General features: G+C 34.1%; 1 protein-coding gene and 1 non-coding gene across 4 annotated transcripts in view; one reads left to right on the forward strand and one right to left on the reverse strand.

The window, feature by feature from the left end:
• TAOK3 (TAO kinase 3) overlaps positions 1–19210 on the reverse strand; it is a 144424-nt gene that overhangs the window by 109009 nt on the left and 16205 nt on the right. The window lies entirely within an intron of this gene.
• On the forward strand, positions 4783–4855 carry TRNAV-AAC (transfer RNA valine (anticodon AAC)). Its single transcript has one exon. It is a non-coding gene; the product is annotated as a tRNA-Val (tRNA).

The following is a 19210-nucleotide window of genomic DNA, read 5'->3' on the forward strand; positions in this document are numbered from 1 at the left end:
TAAGCTGGTGATATTGATGCAGGACAGTTTGGTTGCTGATGGGGTATTTTTAGGATGGTGAGAGAAGGGAGGTTATTATGAGGTATTGATGCCAACATAAGTACACTGGCAAAGCCTGCAAGGGTAATGGGATGGGAAATTGCCTATATGTGACTCAAAGGCTGTTTCTAATTATTTGATTTCTTTGATCTCCCCTCAATTTATTTCTAATGCTAATGTCTAAAATATGTAAAGAACTCCTGCAACTCAACAACATAAAAAACAAATAACCCAATTTTAAGACAGGAGAAGTATTTGACTAGATATCTGTCCAAAGATAAGCACTTGAAAAAATGTTTAACACTATTAGTCACTAGGTAAATGTAAATCAAAAACAGAATGAGCTGGGGGGAGGATATACAGCTCAAGTGACAGAGCGCATGCTCAGCAGGCACGAGGTCTGGGTTTCAATCCCCAGTACCTCCTCCAAAAGAAATAAATAAATAAGTAAACCTAATTACCTCCCCACCTAAAAAGAAAATTTTTTTAATTAAAAAAAAAAAAACTGAATGAGCTACCACTTCACACCTAAGGACGGCTATAATTTAAAGAAGAAAAAAAAAAAAGGAAAAAGAAAATAAGTGTTGGCCGGGATATGGAAACATCTGAACCCCCTTACTTTGGTGGTAGAAATAAAAAATGCTGCAGCTGCTGTGGAAAACACTTTGGTGGCTCCTCAGAAAGTTAAACATAGTATTACCATATGACCCAGCAATTCTTCTCCTAGGCATACATCCAAAAGGGACTCAAACAGATATCTGTGCACCAATGTTCATAGCAGAATTATTCATAGCCAAAAGGTGGGAACAGCCTGTGTCTATCAACAGATAAATGAATAAACAAAATGTGGTTTATACATACAAAGGAGTATTTTTCAGCCATAAAAAGAAATGAAGTTTTGGTACATGTTATAACATGGATGAACCTTGAAAATATTACACTAATTGAAATAAGACAGACACAAAAGGACAAATATAACATGATTCCACTTGCACAAAATATCTAGAAGAGGCAAATTCGTATGACAGAAGGTAGATGAGAAGTTACCAGGGCCTGGACAAAGAGGAGAGAATGGTGAGTTAGTGCTTAATGAATACAGAGTTTCTGTTTGGGATGACAAAAAAGTTCAGGAAATAGATGGTGGTGATGTACCCGTAATTATTTGCTTGGGATAAATTTCTATATGTGAAATTGATGTGTCAAAAGGTATTTGTAATAATTATGATACTTAGCCTTACTTTAATTTACATTTTAGCATGATTAGTAAAATTTAACATTTCCCCATTTAATGGTAAACTACTTGTAATCTCTTTTAATCGTACGTCTAGTGAAATATAGGATAACAGGTCGAACGAAATTTAGTGGTCTTATAAAGGTGTATGACTTCTTTATGTTTTGAAAAATAGGTTTACACAAGTTGAACCATCACATCTTGAAGCAGATGCTGCCAGCACATGAATAATGAAACAAGACAGCATACTAGGAATGCTGGGATACCCAATAGGACAGTACATCCTTTTTTTCTGTTCCCCTTGTTAAAAAATGTTATTCTTGCCTAGTAGATGAGAGATCTGTTTTGGCACAAGCCCACCAATAAACAGCATTTTGCTATCATTTCGTATACTCTTTGTTTCATATACTTGATTATCAACCCGTCTCCCTGCAATCTGCTGGAAGCGTAAGGCAATTTCACTGGTGGGCTATCTGGCCCTGGCTATCAAATTTTAAAATAAAGATACCTTGTCATCTGAAAATTCTACTTCTGGGCATTTATTCTATAGAAATACATAACAAGATAGGAGTGTTCAACACAGCAAGGCAATGCAAAGAACTTTAACTTTCATCAACAAAATTGAGTAAATTATGGCATAACAGTTTAGTTAAAAGAAAGAGATAAGTATATAGTTATATACTTATATAGTTACATACTTATATAAATGTATCAAGTGAAAAAAAAGCATGTTGCAGAACAGTACATATAATAATATCTCATTTTTATTTAAGAAATATATGCATATAATTATATATGGGTTTACATAAGCCCATAGAAAAAATTGCAGAAAAATATACATCAAATCACTAACAGTAAATAAACTTCAGTGGTGGTGTTACTACAGAGGAATTTCATTTTCAACTTTTCTGTATTGTTTGCATTTTTTACAGAACAGAAATTACTCTGAATTTAAAACTATAAGGAATACATCTTTAAGGTACCCAGCATCGTGCAAGGCATTTTGGATTAATGAATTATAATTTTAACAGCAACCTCTCTATATAATTCATCATTATATCTTCATTTTTATAATTATGGATTTAATTCTACTGATGTTATCAGTTATGATAAAAAAAAAAAAAAACTTACTCTTAGATTTCACCAGCACATTAGGCAGTTTATTCTATTTACAATCCTCAGTCTACCAATTGCTGCCAAAACATTCAATGGTCTTTATTTTTGTTTTTTATTATAAAAGTAATACATGTTCAACAACATTCAACAACATTTCAGCTGTACAAGGGGGTACAGATGAAAGTTTCCCTCTCTACTTGGTCTCCCCATTCTCATTCCTCAAAAGTAATTCCTAAGAAACTACTGTGTATTCTTCAAAAACTTTTCCTTAAATATGTGTAATGATAAACCCCTCTTTATTACACAAATGGAGTCATGCCATAAATATTAATCTGCAACCTGCTGACACATATCTTCACTATCAGCCTAAAGAGATCACTACATGATTACTGCAAAGTATTCCTTAATGGTTATTTCTTATTTAAAAGACACATTTGGGCTAATCTAGGATCACATGATCAAAAACAAACAAGCAAGCGAAATACCTAACACAATCCCTGCACATGGCTTTAATAATAAAAATAACTATTGATTTCACCCTATCACTGTCTATCTATGAAATGCTTATTTTGTGCTGGAGGTTTTATGTATACTATGTCAGTTAATTCCCACAAAAGTCCTAAGAGGTAGGCACTATTATCCCAATTGTACAGAGGAAGAAGCTGAGTTCCTGAAAAGGTTAAGAACCAGGACTAGTGAAAGTTCGTTTCATTAACTTTATAATCACAGCATGAAAGTTAAAGTCTAAACAAGTTTGAACTACTTGTTTATATAATGTAAACATATATCACTCCGAAAGAAATGTATTTACATATGTTGAGAAATCATAATAGTGAAGGAAAATTCTCATAAACATTCATACAGATGCTATGTCTAAGCTATTCTGATCTTGTGCCAAAAATAATGAAATCAACCAATGTTAGACAAACAGTTAAATTCATTCAGTATCAAGTCCTTGGAGACTGGTTCTCAAACTCAAGTTTCCTTTTTGGCAGAAGATGAACTTTTATAAAAATCCTAAAATATAATGTTCACAAATAAGCCTCAGGAATATTGGCATTTAGAGTTTCCATTTTATGTCTTCCTGAATAAAGATCTACTTAGAGACCACAAACACTGTCCTTCCCAATTTTTATTGGTAGATAAAATTTGAAAAGTCCATTTGCTCTTTATGGTTTAATTTTTAGACCCACTTGGCCTGGAAGACTTGACAATATTGTATAAAACCAATCCCAAAGTTGTGGTTTTCCTAATCCTAATAGGACCTTTTTGCTTATTTTCAGAAAGCATTTTATATTTAGAATACAAGTTCTATTTTTTGAAATTGGCCATATATGCATTCTACCATACAGAGTTCACATAAAGAACTAAGATTTCCACTGTAATGTTCCCTTCCTTTCACAAATTTTCACAAAAATACGATAGCCCCAAACTTTACTTTCAGGAAGTTTGTAGTCTATGGAAGAAACAACTAAGTTAATGCTCTACTCACACTTACATGAGGATGCAGAACCAGACTCTACTTAAGCTCAAAGCTCTATACTAGGATACAGCAAACTCTCTAGTTTACTATTAAAAAAACAAACAACTCAGCTATTTCAAAAATTCACATTAATGAGTAACATATTATACTAATTATTTCCTCTGGGTAGATGAGCTAAAATTTTTTTTCTTCAAAGGCAATTGGAGATCTCATACTAAAGAATCCATTCCCAGTCCCCAAATTTAAAATATAACTGAATTACTGAAACTCCCCACTTGTACACAAAAGTGTAGTATTCATCAAGATAACAAATATTTTGGTATAAGGGATTTATAATGGCTTTTAAATCTGAAAGCAATATGAAATTAAGCAACGATTTTTCCTGTAAATTGTACTCATTTATTTAACACTTGTTATGTGCCACGCTTTAGGCCAAGTAAAGACATAATCACGAACGTGTTAAGTTTTCTGTTCTCAAGGAGATCATATTTAGTGAGAAAGCAAGCCAGAAGCAAAGGCAGTAACAGAAAAGTGTAGCACACATAAAGTTTCTGTAACCCAGTCTCTTGAGGGAAGAGGGTAAGAAAGTCCCAGAGAAACCAAAAAGTATCTGAAGCAGGGGGTAGTTAACACAAAGGCTTGGAGGCAAGACAGCATGACAGCGAGTTCATGACGAATAAACACAACCAACAAACTGGGTAACAGAATATAGATGTTTGGACCTTGGACCTTGCTTTAAGCACGATGTTTGCAATGTTCCCTGAAGGAAATGGTGTGATTATCTCCTTCTACTAGGAATGGTGATTTAGTTCTCGAAATTTGGGTTATTTTCTCCAGAATTAACATGGGAACACACCAGGATTCTGTGTCCTGAAAAACTTGAATTCCAAAGCAATTCAAATTGATTCTTGGGGGAAGGTGTAGCTCAGTGGTAGAGCACATGCTTAACATGCACGAGGTCCTGGGTTCAATCCCCAGTACCTCCATTAAAAGAAATAAATAATAAATAAACCCAATTACCTCCCCAACAGAAAAAAAACAAAACCCTAAAAAAAATTGATTCTCAACCTTTTAAAACTTAGCAAAATATCAAAAATATTATATATTATTTATTTCAGAGCATATTTAGGAAAAGTAAAACGGAGAAGAGGAAGATAATGTGTTAAGATTAATGTTAAATATTTGCCAGAACCATAAATAGCAAAAAGACTGTATTCTATGCCATGAGTCATTTTCTATACATTTCCTACTTATAGGCATTGGAGGAACAAGATTTTTATATCAAGATATGAAGCTGAGCTATATTCTATGACTTTGGCTTACACTCGGAAGGTCATTCTCTCTGCTCTTTTTAAATAAGAATAGCAGAGCCAGATAAAAATCAAAGGACATGGAAAATAAATAGCCCCTCAATTCTGTTATTTTGTATACAGATACCAGATGACTTCTTTGACAAAACTTAATCAGGATTTGCATTAAGTGGTTATGTAAAGCCACTTCTGCCATGACTTAAAAATGGAACTCTGATATGTGGCTGACCAGAAACATAAAGCAAAGCAATAGGCTATTTGCCTTTTGAGTCTTGTAAATAATGACTGAAGAATGACAATACACTGTCAATGTTTACCATTAAGTTAGAACTCTGGCTTAATAACAATTAAAAAAAATTTGGGTATCTTCAACATTTGGGGGGGATTTATTAGGTGTTCAATGATGTGCACTTTTTAGAAAATGACAAGTCTTAAAATGTGAACTCTCATTTCCTGTCTCTTTTTCTCTACAGAAAAGTTATTTATATTTAGAGATGTTAGGATGAGAGACAAGATAGAACCTTCACTATAAAAAAATCACAATGACAGTTGAGAAAATAAATGTAAAGATTATATTTAAGTCTAAGAACGAAACTGTTTCCAGTTATATTAGAATAGTGAAGTCTGGTAAGTCTACATCCACTTCTCTTAACTGCAGAGAATAGCTACATGTTTATTTATACATGTCAATATAAATCTATCTATTGGTGGCAGAAAAAAAAATCCCATTTCTAAGTGAATTTTAAAATATACCAAAGCAGCATAGTGTATTTTTAGGTAGTGTTCAAATTCTTGACTGAAACTCCATTATCATAACCCAGGCCCTAGGCACTCTCCAGATAGTTAAGATATCATGTCTGTGTTTATCTGGTTCCAGCTGATTGTAGGGCAAAGAGGAAGTTATCACAAAGAGGAAGTATACTGCACTGCAGCCCCTCTGGATTGCAAAAGAAAGCAGTTGACAATTAAACTTCATGTGCGTTGGCTAATAATAAAAAGAAAAGGAAAAAAACCAAACAAACCAAGAAAGAAAAAGAAGCCCAGGAGGGAAAAAGGGGGGAAAAAAAAGAAGAAAAAGAAAAAAGACAGAAGAAGGGTTAGGGAGGAAGAAGGAGACAGAAATGGGTAAAAAGCAGCAGAAGGCAATCTTGGTGAACAAGGACCCTTTGGTTTGACAGCTCTCATTTATCTTTAGGAGGGTCATAAGTCTGAACTGCCATAAACTTTGTGAAAATGTGAGACATCTGTTTCCTTTGGTGTGAAGAACAAGACTGGAGTTTCTGGCATCTCTGCTTAACTGCCACCTACTAAAAACAATCAGTGGTGGTGGGGAGCGTATTGCTCAGTGGTAGAGCACAGGTTTCGCATGCACAAAGTCCTGGGTTCAATCCCCAGTTACCCCCATCAAAATAAATCAATCAATAACCTAATTACCTTCCCCCCAAAATAAAAGAAAAGAATTAATTAAAAACAATAGACCAACAAGCAACACAAAACTCTACATATGGCACACACAGGTCTGTGGTCTCATCTTATGTTGGGGGAGAATTTCTTCCAACATGCATATATATTATTACTTTTAAAGAGGGAGTAATTCCAAGAGAATAGAAGGGTAACTTGGAATTCAATTCCATTTCTTTTAGGAGGAAGTCTATACCATTTAACCTTCGATTCCTGAATTGATGTAGAGAGGGAATAAATGTAAGAGGTAAACAGCATGGGGTCCCAGGAAATGGCTCTACCACGCTAAATTAGGAACCAAAAAGCGAGGTTCTGCTCTTGGCTGCACCATTTGCTAGCCCTGTGACTCTGAGCCAGGTGTTTATCTAAAATGAAGACAATAATATCTGACCTTACGATAATCTCAAGGATCAGATAAAATAATGTATGTAAAGGAGCTTTAGAAATTGTTATACAATATAATCTATGATTAGTAAGTAAAAGCATTTTGAAACTTATAAAGGTAGAGTATGGTTATTACCACATTAGAAATAAATGAATTTACTTCTAATACCTATAATACCTATGAATAGCATAGAAAATTAAGAAGAATTTCTAGTATTTATACTAATTGTTTATTTTTTTAAAACTATAGATAGTCTTTTCTTTCCTTATATATTTTCTTTTTGCCCCTCCAACTCCACTATCCAGCATTCAGTTTCTATTATAAGACTTTATTCTTTCATACTTTGGTTATAAACAAAGTTATCTTTTCTAAGATACTCTTCTCTTGTCTATTCTTTTTTCCATTAATATATCTGTCTTACAGAATTCTCCTTTCCTTTTTTAAAACTACCAATACAGAAAATTTTCTCCTTTATTTCTAGGCCAACTGACATCTCAGTAGCACCGAAATATTTTATACTTCTCTTTTAATATAAGGCTACAGTTAGATAAGAATAAATAAAGTGTCTTCATTCAATTTTTTTTTTCTGCATTCCTTCCTTAGGATACACAGAAAGCAACTATGCTGTTGTCCTGTCATTAAGTCAGTCACTCCCCACTGCTCAATGATATAATTTTCCATAAAGGGAACTTAAGAACCTAGAAAAAGATTAGCAACACAAAACCAAAGTAAGCAGAGGAAAGGAAATAATAAATTAAGAGCAGAAATCTATGAAATTGAAAAGAGGAAAAAAACAAGCAAAATCAACGAAATTTAAAGATGATTCTTTGAAAAAGAATCAAGACTGATAAACCACTAGCAAGACTGACAAAGAAGAGAGAAGAGATAAATCACTAATATCAAGCATGAGACAGGAGCTATTTTAATAGATCTTGTAGCCATTAAAAGGATAGTAACAGAATACCATGAACAACTTTATGTTCACAAATTTGACAGCTTAGAATAAACAGATCAATTTCTTCAAAACCACAGACCATCAAAAATCCATCAATATTAGATAACTTGAATAGTTCTATAACCATAAAATCAAATTTGTAATGTAAAGGGTCCCGAAAGAGAAATCCCCAGGCCCAGATGACTTCACTGGAAAATATCATCTAATATTTAAAGAAGAATTAACACAAGTTTTACATAATTTCTTCCAGAAAATAGAAGAGGAAGGAATACTTCCAAACTCATTTTATGAGGCCAATATTACAATGACACCAAAACCAGACAAAGGCATGACAAAAACAACAAAAACTACAAACCAATCTCTCTCATGAACTTTGACACAAAAATCCTCAACAAAATACTAGCAAATTGACTCTGACAATCTGTAAAAAGAATTACACACCATGACGAAGAAGGATTTATTTAAGGTATGCAAGGGTGGTTCAACATGTGAATGTAAGCGACCACATCGACAAGCTAAAGAAGAAAAATCATGTAATCATATCAACCAATGTAGAAAAATCTGACATAATCCAACACTCATTTATGATAAAAACTCTTAGCAAGTTAGGAACAGAAGAGAACTACTTCAACTTGATAGAGAGCATCCACCAAAAAAATAAACAAAAGCAAACATCATACTTAATGGTGAAAAACGATGGTTTCTTCCTAGGATCAGGAACAAAACAAGGATTTCCTCTCTTGTCACTTCTACTCAACATTGTACTGAAGATTCTAGCCAGGACAATTAGGCAAGAAAAAGAAAAAGACACACAGACTGGAAAGAAAGAAATAAAACGGTACTATTTGCAGATATATGATTGTCTGTGTAGCAGATCCCAAGGAATCTATAAAACCACTAGAACAAATAAGTGAGTTGAGCAAGGTCACAAAGATGTAAAAGCAGTCTGTAAAAATCAATGTCATTTCTATATACTAACAATAAACATGTGTGCAGATACTGACATTTAAAACAGTATCATTTATAATCACTCCACAGAAAATGAAATACTTGGGTATGAACTTAAAAAAAGATGTAAATAATCTGCATGCTGACAATTTATAAACTATTGATGAAAGAAATCAAAGATTTAAGTAAATGAAAAGACATACCATGCTCAAGGATCAGAAGACTCAATGTAGAAAGAAATGTCAGTCCTCTCCAGATTGACGTATAGTTTTAATGCAATTCGTATCAAAATCCCAGCAAGGTTTTTTGGTAGACGTAGCAAAAATTCTAAATTTATATGGAAAGGCAAAAGAGCTAGAATAGCTCAACAATCTTGAAAATGAATAAATATCAGGAGTGACTTTACCCGATACTGAGCCTTACTATACAGCTAGAATAATCAACATAGTTTGGTACTGGTGGAGAGAGAGACACAAAGATCAACCGAGCAGAAGAGAACACCCAGAAATAGACACACACAGATAAGCCCAAATGATTTTTGACAAAGTGCAAAAGTAATTCAATGGAGGAAGGATACCCTTTCAACAAATGGTGCTCCAGTAAATGAAGATCCATAGGCTAAAAATAAACCTTGAACTAAACCTCATACCTTAAACAAAAATTAACTCAAAATGTATTACAGATTTAAACGTAAACATAAGTGTATAAAATGTTTAAGAAAAAAGCATAGGAGAAAATTTGGGGGATCTAGCCACGGGCAAAGAGTTCTTAGACTTGACACCAAAAGCATGATCCATAAAAAGAAAAACTGACAAATTGGACTTAATCAAAAATTAAAGCCTCTGCTCTGCAACAAAAGACCCCACTAAAAGGATGACAAGTTACGGACTGAGAGAAAATATTTGTAAACCATATATCCGACAAGAGACTAGTATGTAGAATATATCAAGAACTCTCAAAACTTAACAGTTAGAAAAAAAAAAAAGGCAAAAAAGTCTAATTAGAAAATGGGCAAAGACAAACACAAATTTCACTAAAGAGGATATACAAATGACAAATAAGTACATGAAAAGATGTTCAATTTCATCAGCCATTAGGGAAATGCAAATTGAAACCACAATGAGATATTACTATACACTTATCAGAATGGCTAAAACAAAAAATAGTGACATAACCAAAGGCTGGTAAGGATATGGAGAAACTGTATCTCTCCTACGTTGCTCTCCTTCATATAAAATCGTATAGCCCTCCAGAAAACAGCATGGCACTTTCTTATAAACACTAAACATGCAATTACCACATGATCCAGCAACTGCATTTCTGGGCATTTATCCCAGAGAAATGGAAAAATATGTTCACATAAAAATCTATACACAAATGTTCATAGTAGCCATTATTTGTTAACAGCCCAAAACTGGAAACAACCTAGATGTCCTTCAATGGATAAATTATTAAACAAGCTGTTAACACATCTGTACCATGGAATACTATTTAGCAATAAAAGGACTATTTTCTATGTCTATATTTAAGTCTGTAATCCATTTGAGTTAAATTTTTAAGGTATCAAATGAACTAACAATACATGCAACAACTTGGACGAATCCCCAGAGAATTATACTGAATTACAAAAGAAAAGGGTTATACTGTATGATTCCATTTTTATAATTTTCTTGAAATGACAAAACTGTAGAAATGCAGAACAGATTAGTGGTCTCCAGGGGTTAAAGACAGGGGTTGGGAAGAAGGGGATGGTAGCAGGTGTGGTGATGGAACTGCTTTTTTATCTTGACTGGTGGCAGATACAGATCTACATATGTAAATAATCACACAGATCTAAATAGAAACACAAATGAGTACCAATAAAGCTGGGGAGAATTCTGAATACTATCAGTGTTCCAGCTGTGATATTGTACTATGGTTTTTAAAGATGTTATCACTGGGAGAAACTGGGAAACAGTGTGTGAGGGATCTCTAAATTATTTCTTCCAACTATGTGTGAATCTACAGAATCTCAAACTAAAGTTTAATCTAAAATATTCCATGTGGTTCATGTACAGTCATACATTCATCGCTCACTTTTTAAAGCATCTACTGAGTTGCTCGTGTGTGAGGCACTAGCTTAGGTGCTGGTGGAGTGGAAGTGGGCAGAAAGAGGGTGGGCCATCTGGGTATTGAGACTCCTCCTTCACTGATGTCACAATTCTAATTATATAAATGTTTTCGTGATTTTTTAAAAAAATGTATGTGTCCTCCACTAGCAGATGGCAAAGACTGTTTTAATCACCACTCTTATCTGTAGTGCCCATTGTCCAGAATATAGTAACTTTTCAATTGATACCTGATAAATGAATGAATGACTGAATGAATGAAACAATCAATAGAAAAGGTGAATAAACACAACCAAATAATTAGAATACAGTACAAAAAACAGTGACATGATGAAAAGTGCTTATGAAACCAGAGGAGGGAATAACTAGCATTGTCAGGGGTACCTGGGGGAAGGCTTCAAAGGTGTGATCTTTTAGCCAGGTCTTAAAGATGAGATGGGGGAAGTGGAGGAAAACCGTTCCAAGCAAAGGGAATCGAGCAATCAAAAGTGCCGTGGTAGAAGAAAAGCACAGGATTCCCTGGGGCCAGCAAAGGGCTTGATGTGCTTAAGTTTATACAGGTCTCTACTAAGAGAGTGGCAGGATGAAGCTAGAAGTCTGTGGATTCTACACTAAGACAAGTCAGGCTTTCGTATGAACAATGTGATGACACTAGAGTTTTTGAAGCCAGTGAATGATGATCAGATTTGTCTTTTAGAAAGTTAACTCTGATGGCAGTGAAGAGGATGCACAGTAGTAAGGAGACAGAGAAGGTAAGAAACCAAGACAAGGGCTTGACGTGAATTCCCAGTTCTTCATAACAATTCACCAGAAAACTCAATTCCCCAAAGTCCTGCAATTGTAGAAGTTAAGTCTTCATAACTACTGGCCTGAATGGTTTATAACATTGTTATCTTTGAAGCTGTGTAATGAATCATATCACGGGGCTGTGAAGTAGAGACATTTATTGAGCATTTTAGTTGCTCTTTTCTGCAAATCCTTCCAATACAAACATGCTGTTTTAAATTAGTTTTTAATTTGAAATACCCCTTCTACCAATTTTTTAAATTTTGAAGAAATAAACTTTTTATATTTCACAAAATCTTGCATGTTGGTGGTCCATTCTGTCCTCAAAAATGACCATTTTCACGTGCCATATTCATGCTATTAAGGAATTACACTTACATCTCTGAAAACACAAAAGGGCTATTTTAGCAACCAGTTAGAGCTTAAGGAAATAAAATATTGATCTTTGGAGGGAATAAATTATAAATCTGAATTGTGGAGAATAACTAAGTATTTTCCATACATTTCTGTGCATATATATAAGTATTTGTGATAAAACGCAGATACAATTGAACGATATCTCTTTAATGTGATGGTACTGAAACTAACTCCTCCACACCACCCCTTGCCAAAAAAAAAAAAAAAAAAAGAGAGAGAGAGAAAACTCTCTGCCAGGTTGGAAAGGGAAGAGCAAAGGAGTTAAATATAATTCCTTCTGGGCACAATGAAGTGATTTTGTCCCCCTTACTTTCTTTTTCTACCATGTGACAATTTTAACAGTTCTTTTCTAACAGCAAGAAAAGAGGATCAGGAACATGGATTATGAGAAGAGAATGGCAACGTATGGAATTTACTGTAGGTAAAGCTTTTCTTTCATTTCACAAGGAATAAAGACATTTAAATAGTTTCATATATAAAACTTTCTAGATGGGTATTAAATGTTATTTTGAAATTTCTTTTTATTATGGAAAATGTCACACATGAAGAGCTGACAGAACAGTACAATGAACCACATCAGGCCCAGCTTTAAATTACCAACTCACTGTCCACCCTCCATTATTTTGAAACATACCCTAGATATACCGTTTCATTCATAAACACTTCAGACTGTATCTCTAAAAGAACTATTGCTAAAAAAACATAGTAAGTATACCATTAGTATACCTAAAATGTAACAATCAACTTTAATGTCATCAAAAATAAGGTCAAATTTTCAAAGTTCCCAGCTTACCTCTTAATTTTTAAAAAAACTCTATTATCTTCTATACAAGTCAACATTAGGTCCAGATATTGTGTTGTGGTTAGCTGATGTGGCCAAATTTTATTTTAATAGTAATAGTAATTTTAATATGTTTTAAAAATTAAACTTAGGCATTTTCATGAATTTAAATAACTAAATCTAATAAAAAAAATAAGTGAATAACCAGGCTAAGTCACCTTTGCAGGACAATGTTGATATATGTGCTACAAATGATAAAGGCACAATGTGAAACCACGCAAACTTAGGGAAAAAAGAAGGGGGGGAAGTGTTGATTTCATTTTTGCCTATTTTCAAAACATGTCCTTTTTCGGTCTGTTTTAACTATACAACTACCCATAATAATGATTTTAGTAAGATTTTTATCAAGAAAGTCCACTAAACGATGCTAACAAAACTCTTTTGTAATCTCTCACTTGTGTGTTTTAACATTTGCACTGTTGTACTTGGCCAAATACTTCCTCCTTCATTTGAAATTAGCTTGAAATCACAGGATTTCAGAGTTTGGAGAGATCATGTGGCTTCCTCATCCCAGAGAGTAGGCAGCTTTGATATTATTATGATATTGGCGTTTCCAGTGAGAAAGCTAGCATGAGAAATCAATCTGCTGACAATTACAGACTATGTTCTAATTTGTTAACTGACAGTGCTATGTAAATACTATCAGTAAAGTTTTATTAGCACAACATGAAATAACTTTCAATTTTATCCTTTTACAAAGCTTGGCAAAGTTAATATTTTCTCCAACATGTTAAATAGATCTTGTTATACAGTAAGAAAGAAGCACATTTAGTTTAAGATTTGAAATAATAAAGGTTAGAAGCTTATCATCCACAGAAGCCTGCAGAAATCAACAAAGTAAATGCCAGATTCTTTACTCAGATATTATAACAGGCTTATACACTACCAATAAACTAAAAATGCAATATAAAATATCTGATGGTACTCTGTTGTGAGACATTGTAATGAGAAATTACTAGGTGTTCTGAAGTTTCCATATCAAGCTCTAATGGTATTTCTTAGGTTTTAAAAAAATTATACAGTGGTCCCTTCCACATTCGTTGGTAACTTCTAGATAGCAGTTCACTGTGAAGTAAATTTATTAATCAAAAGCAAAAGTTTGTTACAGAAATTCAGGAGTCTCCATACTCCGTACATGTGACTCTTTACTTTAAGCCTAGGGCTTAGAATGCCAAGTAAAATAATTAACAATACTTACTGAGTGTTTGATATGTGCGGGCAATAGCACTAGGTACATTGGTAAACTATAGAATAAAGTGTCAGAGTGATTCCAAATTAAACCATTAACACATTTGGATTAAAGGAAGTACTTAAAGAGAGTAATTTAGAGATAGGAATTTTTGAGGTTTAATGTTTTCTTTTAAACTCAGAGCATCTTGTAAAAATTCGTTAGAACTTAATTCAAGTTCTACAGCATAAAAAAAAGCTTTATGTGGACTTTGAAAATTTAAACGTTGACAATGAGCTGACTTCTAATCCTGTGTATTTTTACTGTTTATACTGGTGTCACTCATTTCCCCCAGAGTCCCTAATGTACTCATTGCCCTTTATCCTGTGTACATTTTAATTTTTTTTTCTGACTTACCAAAATACAAAAAATTCAAGCTCTTGATTCTTTTAGAACAAAGTGAAAGCAGGTGTCATAGTAAACATAATCCACCAGATTTAGGAAAGGCAATTATAGAGTTGATTTGTTCGGTTATTATATAAAAGTGCTGGTGTAAATCTCTGTTAACATACACAACAGACGGAGTACCACGTTCTAACACAACCATCCATCTTAACAGGCTCACGAGGGAGAGCAGTGTTCACATCAACAATACCTACTCACATGCTGACAATGATGAAAATCCCATCTAGGAAGTGTGGTATCAGCGCTATCATTTTACAATGCGTTCAATAACACGAAAGGTATGTGGCAGTTAGAACTTTCTGATCACTCAGTCCTGTTTTTTTAATCACTTCCATGGGTCTCTCTCTCCCTCTCTTCTCTCTTAATGCATATTAGAAACTATGGAAATAATATAGTCAAAATAAAAAAATAAATTAGGTTCCTTTTTAACCACGAAATAAATAATGATCAGTTGACACTACTACTGTTGATAACACTGTTAATAGTATTACGGCTTTTTAAATAATAATATTTTATCTTCCCATACTTAATACTATTTAGTTCTCTTTCTGCTGTGCTTTTTCAGAGTCTGGAGCCCCATGCTATATTTATACTTTATTATTATATTTTTTTACTACTTCATTGAGTCTCTCAGTATATGTCCTCTTATTAATACCCACATATCCCTTCATCTTGCCCGGGATAATAACAACTCAATTTATTTTTCTAAGACGCTAGCCAGTTAAGGGTCACTTAAAATTTGTAAGCTCAGTCTACTTAGTCACCTAGTCATTAAATATAAAGTGTTAAAAAAAATGCCTACTGAATCACATCTACTTTGTGAAAGCAGCATCTAAGCTTGTATTCAAATTTACAGTAGTATAAATTTGAAGTAAAATTTTTAGTTAAGAATTTAGTGAGAATTTCTGAATGCAAAACTTGAAGCAAAAAAGTCCAGAATAGGCAGGAATATACGAGGAAGGAAGACGGGTGACAGTCTAAGGGAAGAAGCGGAGGTAGAGTTCCTTTGGAATAGACGAAGGCCAAGAAAAGAGCCATGTGTTTAGGGAGATAAGTATGCATCCTTTTAAGCCCTTGGTGGCTGAAAGAATTGTCAGAACACTATTAGCTTGTGTTTCTGGTGCATGGGGAAATGGGGAACATATTCCTGGCAACAGGAGGCTTGGCTGGGACACACAGTATAATAATGCTACTCATCCATCCTATTTGAAAAAAAAAGTAAACTATGTTCTTGGAAAGCAAGTTCTTATCACCTATCTGCTGTAGAATCTCCTATGACTGAAAAGAAACCTAGAGTTGTACGCAAGATAGAATAACTAAGGAACTATTTAGAACAATTTGTAAGAATAAAAACTAAAAAAAAAAAATCCACCTTGAATAACCATGTAATAATGCTGGCTTAAAAATTACATGGAAGAAGTATATTTAGATGAAAGATGAGTATTTGTTGATATGGTAAAGTTTTTAAAAAGCAGCTTATAAAATAATATATGCAATATAACCTTCCTAATTATTATTTTTAAATATCTGAAAAAAAGTCTGGGAGGTTATACATCAAAAAATATTTGGATATAGAAGATAACTTTTTTTTTTCTAAATAATTTACCACCTGTATTTTCTATTTATTAAAATAAACTTCATGTATAACTTACATAGTTGTTAAAATTTATATAAGAAGAGCTATATTGGTCAAGGACTTCCCACCATTTTGTGCAGAAAAGGAGGAAAAGTTAAAGAGAATAAAGGAGATCTTAGCTTCCATATCTACTCATTTACCAACAAGTCTTCCTGCTGGGAACTCCGAACTTCAGGATTAACAAGCAACTGATTTCACAACACCTTACAATAGGGAATTTATCATTTCAGAGTGATATAAATTCATCATTATTACTTTTAACTAAATAAATAATTGTGCAGATTAAAATGTGCCTGCCACACTACAAAATGGAACTAACAAATTTCTAGCCTGTAGAAAATATAATATTAGTTTTAGGCATCTTTCAGAGAGAATAAAACAGTTGTATGAAAAGAATCCAAACTGAGGATTATGAACTAACTTTAAAACAAAATATCTTACTTGAGTTCCAACTATTATTAGCACTTAAAATATGCAGCTTGAATCATTATCGGAAAAATGGACTCAACAGGCTTAACTTGTAGTCTATATATTCTATTACATCATGTAGCTATGCTTTGGGGAGAAAACTCTATTTAAAAGCAAAGGCAAAGATATGTTCAATACACAGCTTAAAGAATAAAACATTTACATAGGATGGAAAGACAGAATTCAATCTTTCTACATATGCCTGAAGTAAATTAAGGTATTTTCTAACTAGTTGATCTATAGTACTACAAATAAGCAATGATACTATAAATTCTACATTGTGGCCATTCAGTGTAAGCTTCCTCAGTTTTTCTTCATTCTACCTTAAAATTTCTCTTTACCCTTCAGTCTCCCTTTTTCAGGTTAACCACCTTTCCACATCACCACCAAGTAAAGGCTTCTTGCGGGGGAGTGTATAGCGCAGAGGTAGAGCTGCATGCTTAGCATGCACGAGGTCCTGGGTTCAATCCCCAGTACCTCTGTTAAAAAATAAATAAAACTAATTAACTCCCCCCCAAAATAAAAAAAAAATTTTAACGGCTTAATTTTATATCCTATTACCTTCTCATTTCATTAATTCACTTTTCCCCTTTTTCTTAAATCTTTCATTGCTCTCCACTGACTCTTTCTGGCCTACAATACACTCAAGGTATCATTTACTGAGGGGAGGAGAGGGAACTTTCCCTGACAGGAAGATACCCTGGGACTATTAAACTCCCTAGCTCCCAATCTCCTAGTCTCCAGATCAAGTCAGGTTCTTCCCAGGTCATATCCTTCCACGATCTTCATGGAGCATCTCCCTACACGGTTCCAGTTTCTTGGTTTGTGTGGCACTTTGCTCTCTGAGTTCCTTTCCAACCATCTCTGCTGGCCTGTCCTCTTCCCTCTTAACACAGAGTCTGCGCTGGGCCTCTTCTCTTCTCTCTGCACTTCCTCTAATTTACCTGATATGCTTTCAGCTCTCTCTCTGAAGCTGTGGACACCCTCAGTAAATCTCCTACAGGCTGATCTTCTTTCCATTGAGGCTGTCCTAGTTCCAGAACCTCATTACCAGTTAAGTTCCCGTTTCCAATCTCTTTCTTTTTTTTTAAGTCATTCTACAAACTATTGATGGAGTAACCTTTCAAAGGCTCTGATTACATCAGTCTCTAATCAAACACCTTAAATGGCTCCCCAACATCTACTACGTAAAGATCAAACCTTTTGGCATGTGATTCCAGGGCCTTTGATTTGCCACTATCCCTAAGTATTCTATACTTCATTCCCAATGCCTGAAGTGGGCTAAAAAATACACTGATTATGTGCAACCACACTTGCTGAAAAACTACCCAGTATTTAAGACTCAGCTCAAATTCTGTCTCCAAGTTACCCCATTTCCCTGGTACAGAAGTAATCTCTTCCATTTTCACGTGCAGACAATACTCAACAACTTTGTGGCGCTGATGTCATTCTGCCTTGCTTTTAAAGGACATGAACATTTATTAACCACTATTCAAATATGACTAACAGTAGGAATCTTATCTACTTATTTGTCCTCCATAACGCCTTGAATGTAGTAGGGAGTGCTGAACCCAGATTAATTTAGAATTACAGACCGCTTTTCCAAGATCTGAGCTGAAGTTTGGCTCTGCCTGATTTTTGAAGAAAAGATCTGGGAAACAAATTAGCTAGATAAACAACACTGTGTGCATGCATTGGGGGTGGGGGGTAGTGCTTAAAAAAATAATTTGAAAGAAATCATTTCAAAACACTTTCATTTCAATTATTTTATAAAAAATAAGCAATTCTACTCCCAAGAGAACTGGAAACATATGTTCACACAAAAATTTGTACATAAATGTTCACAGCAGCACTGTTCATAACAGTCAAAAAGTGGAAACTCAAATGTCCATCAGCTGAAGAATGAATAAACAAAATGTGGACCTCCCATAAAATCAAACAGAATTCAGCCATAAAAAGGAGTAAGTACTGATATATGCTACAACATGGATGACCCTTAAAAACATTATGCTAGGTGGAAAAGCCAGACACAAAAGCCCATATGTTGTATGATTTCATTTATATGAAATATCCAGAAGTGGCAAACCTGCAGAGACAGAAAATAAGTTAGTGGTTGCCAGGGGATGGAGGGAATTGAGAGTAACTGCTAACAGGTACAGGATTTCTTTTTGGGGTGATGAAAATGTTCTGGAATTAGATAGTGGTGATGGTTGCACAACATTGTGAATAGACTAAAAACCTGAATTGTGCTCTTTAAAATGATGAATTTTATGTTATGTGAATTTTAGCTTAACTAGAAAAAAAGAAAAAAACTGTTGTGAGTTTGGTCTCCTGACTAACTCGACTTGGATCTGTGGTATAATGGAAAAGAGGTCCAACCTTTCAGTCAGCAA

The sequence above is a fragment of the Camelus dromedarius genome, chromosome 31 (assembly GCF_036321535.1).
Source record: "Camelus dromedarius isolate mCamDro1 chromosome 31, mCamDro1.pat, whole genome shotgun sequence".
Lineage (NCBI taxonomy): Eukaryota > Metazoa > Chordata > Mammalia > Artiodactyla > Camelidae > Camelus > Camelus dromedarius.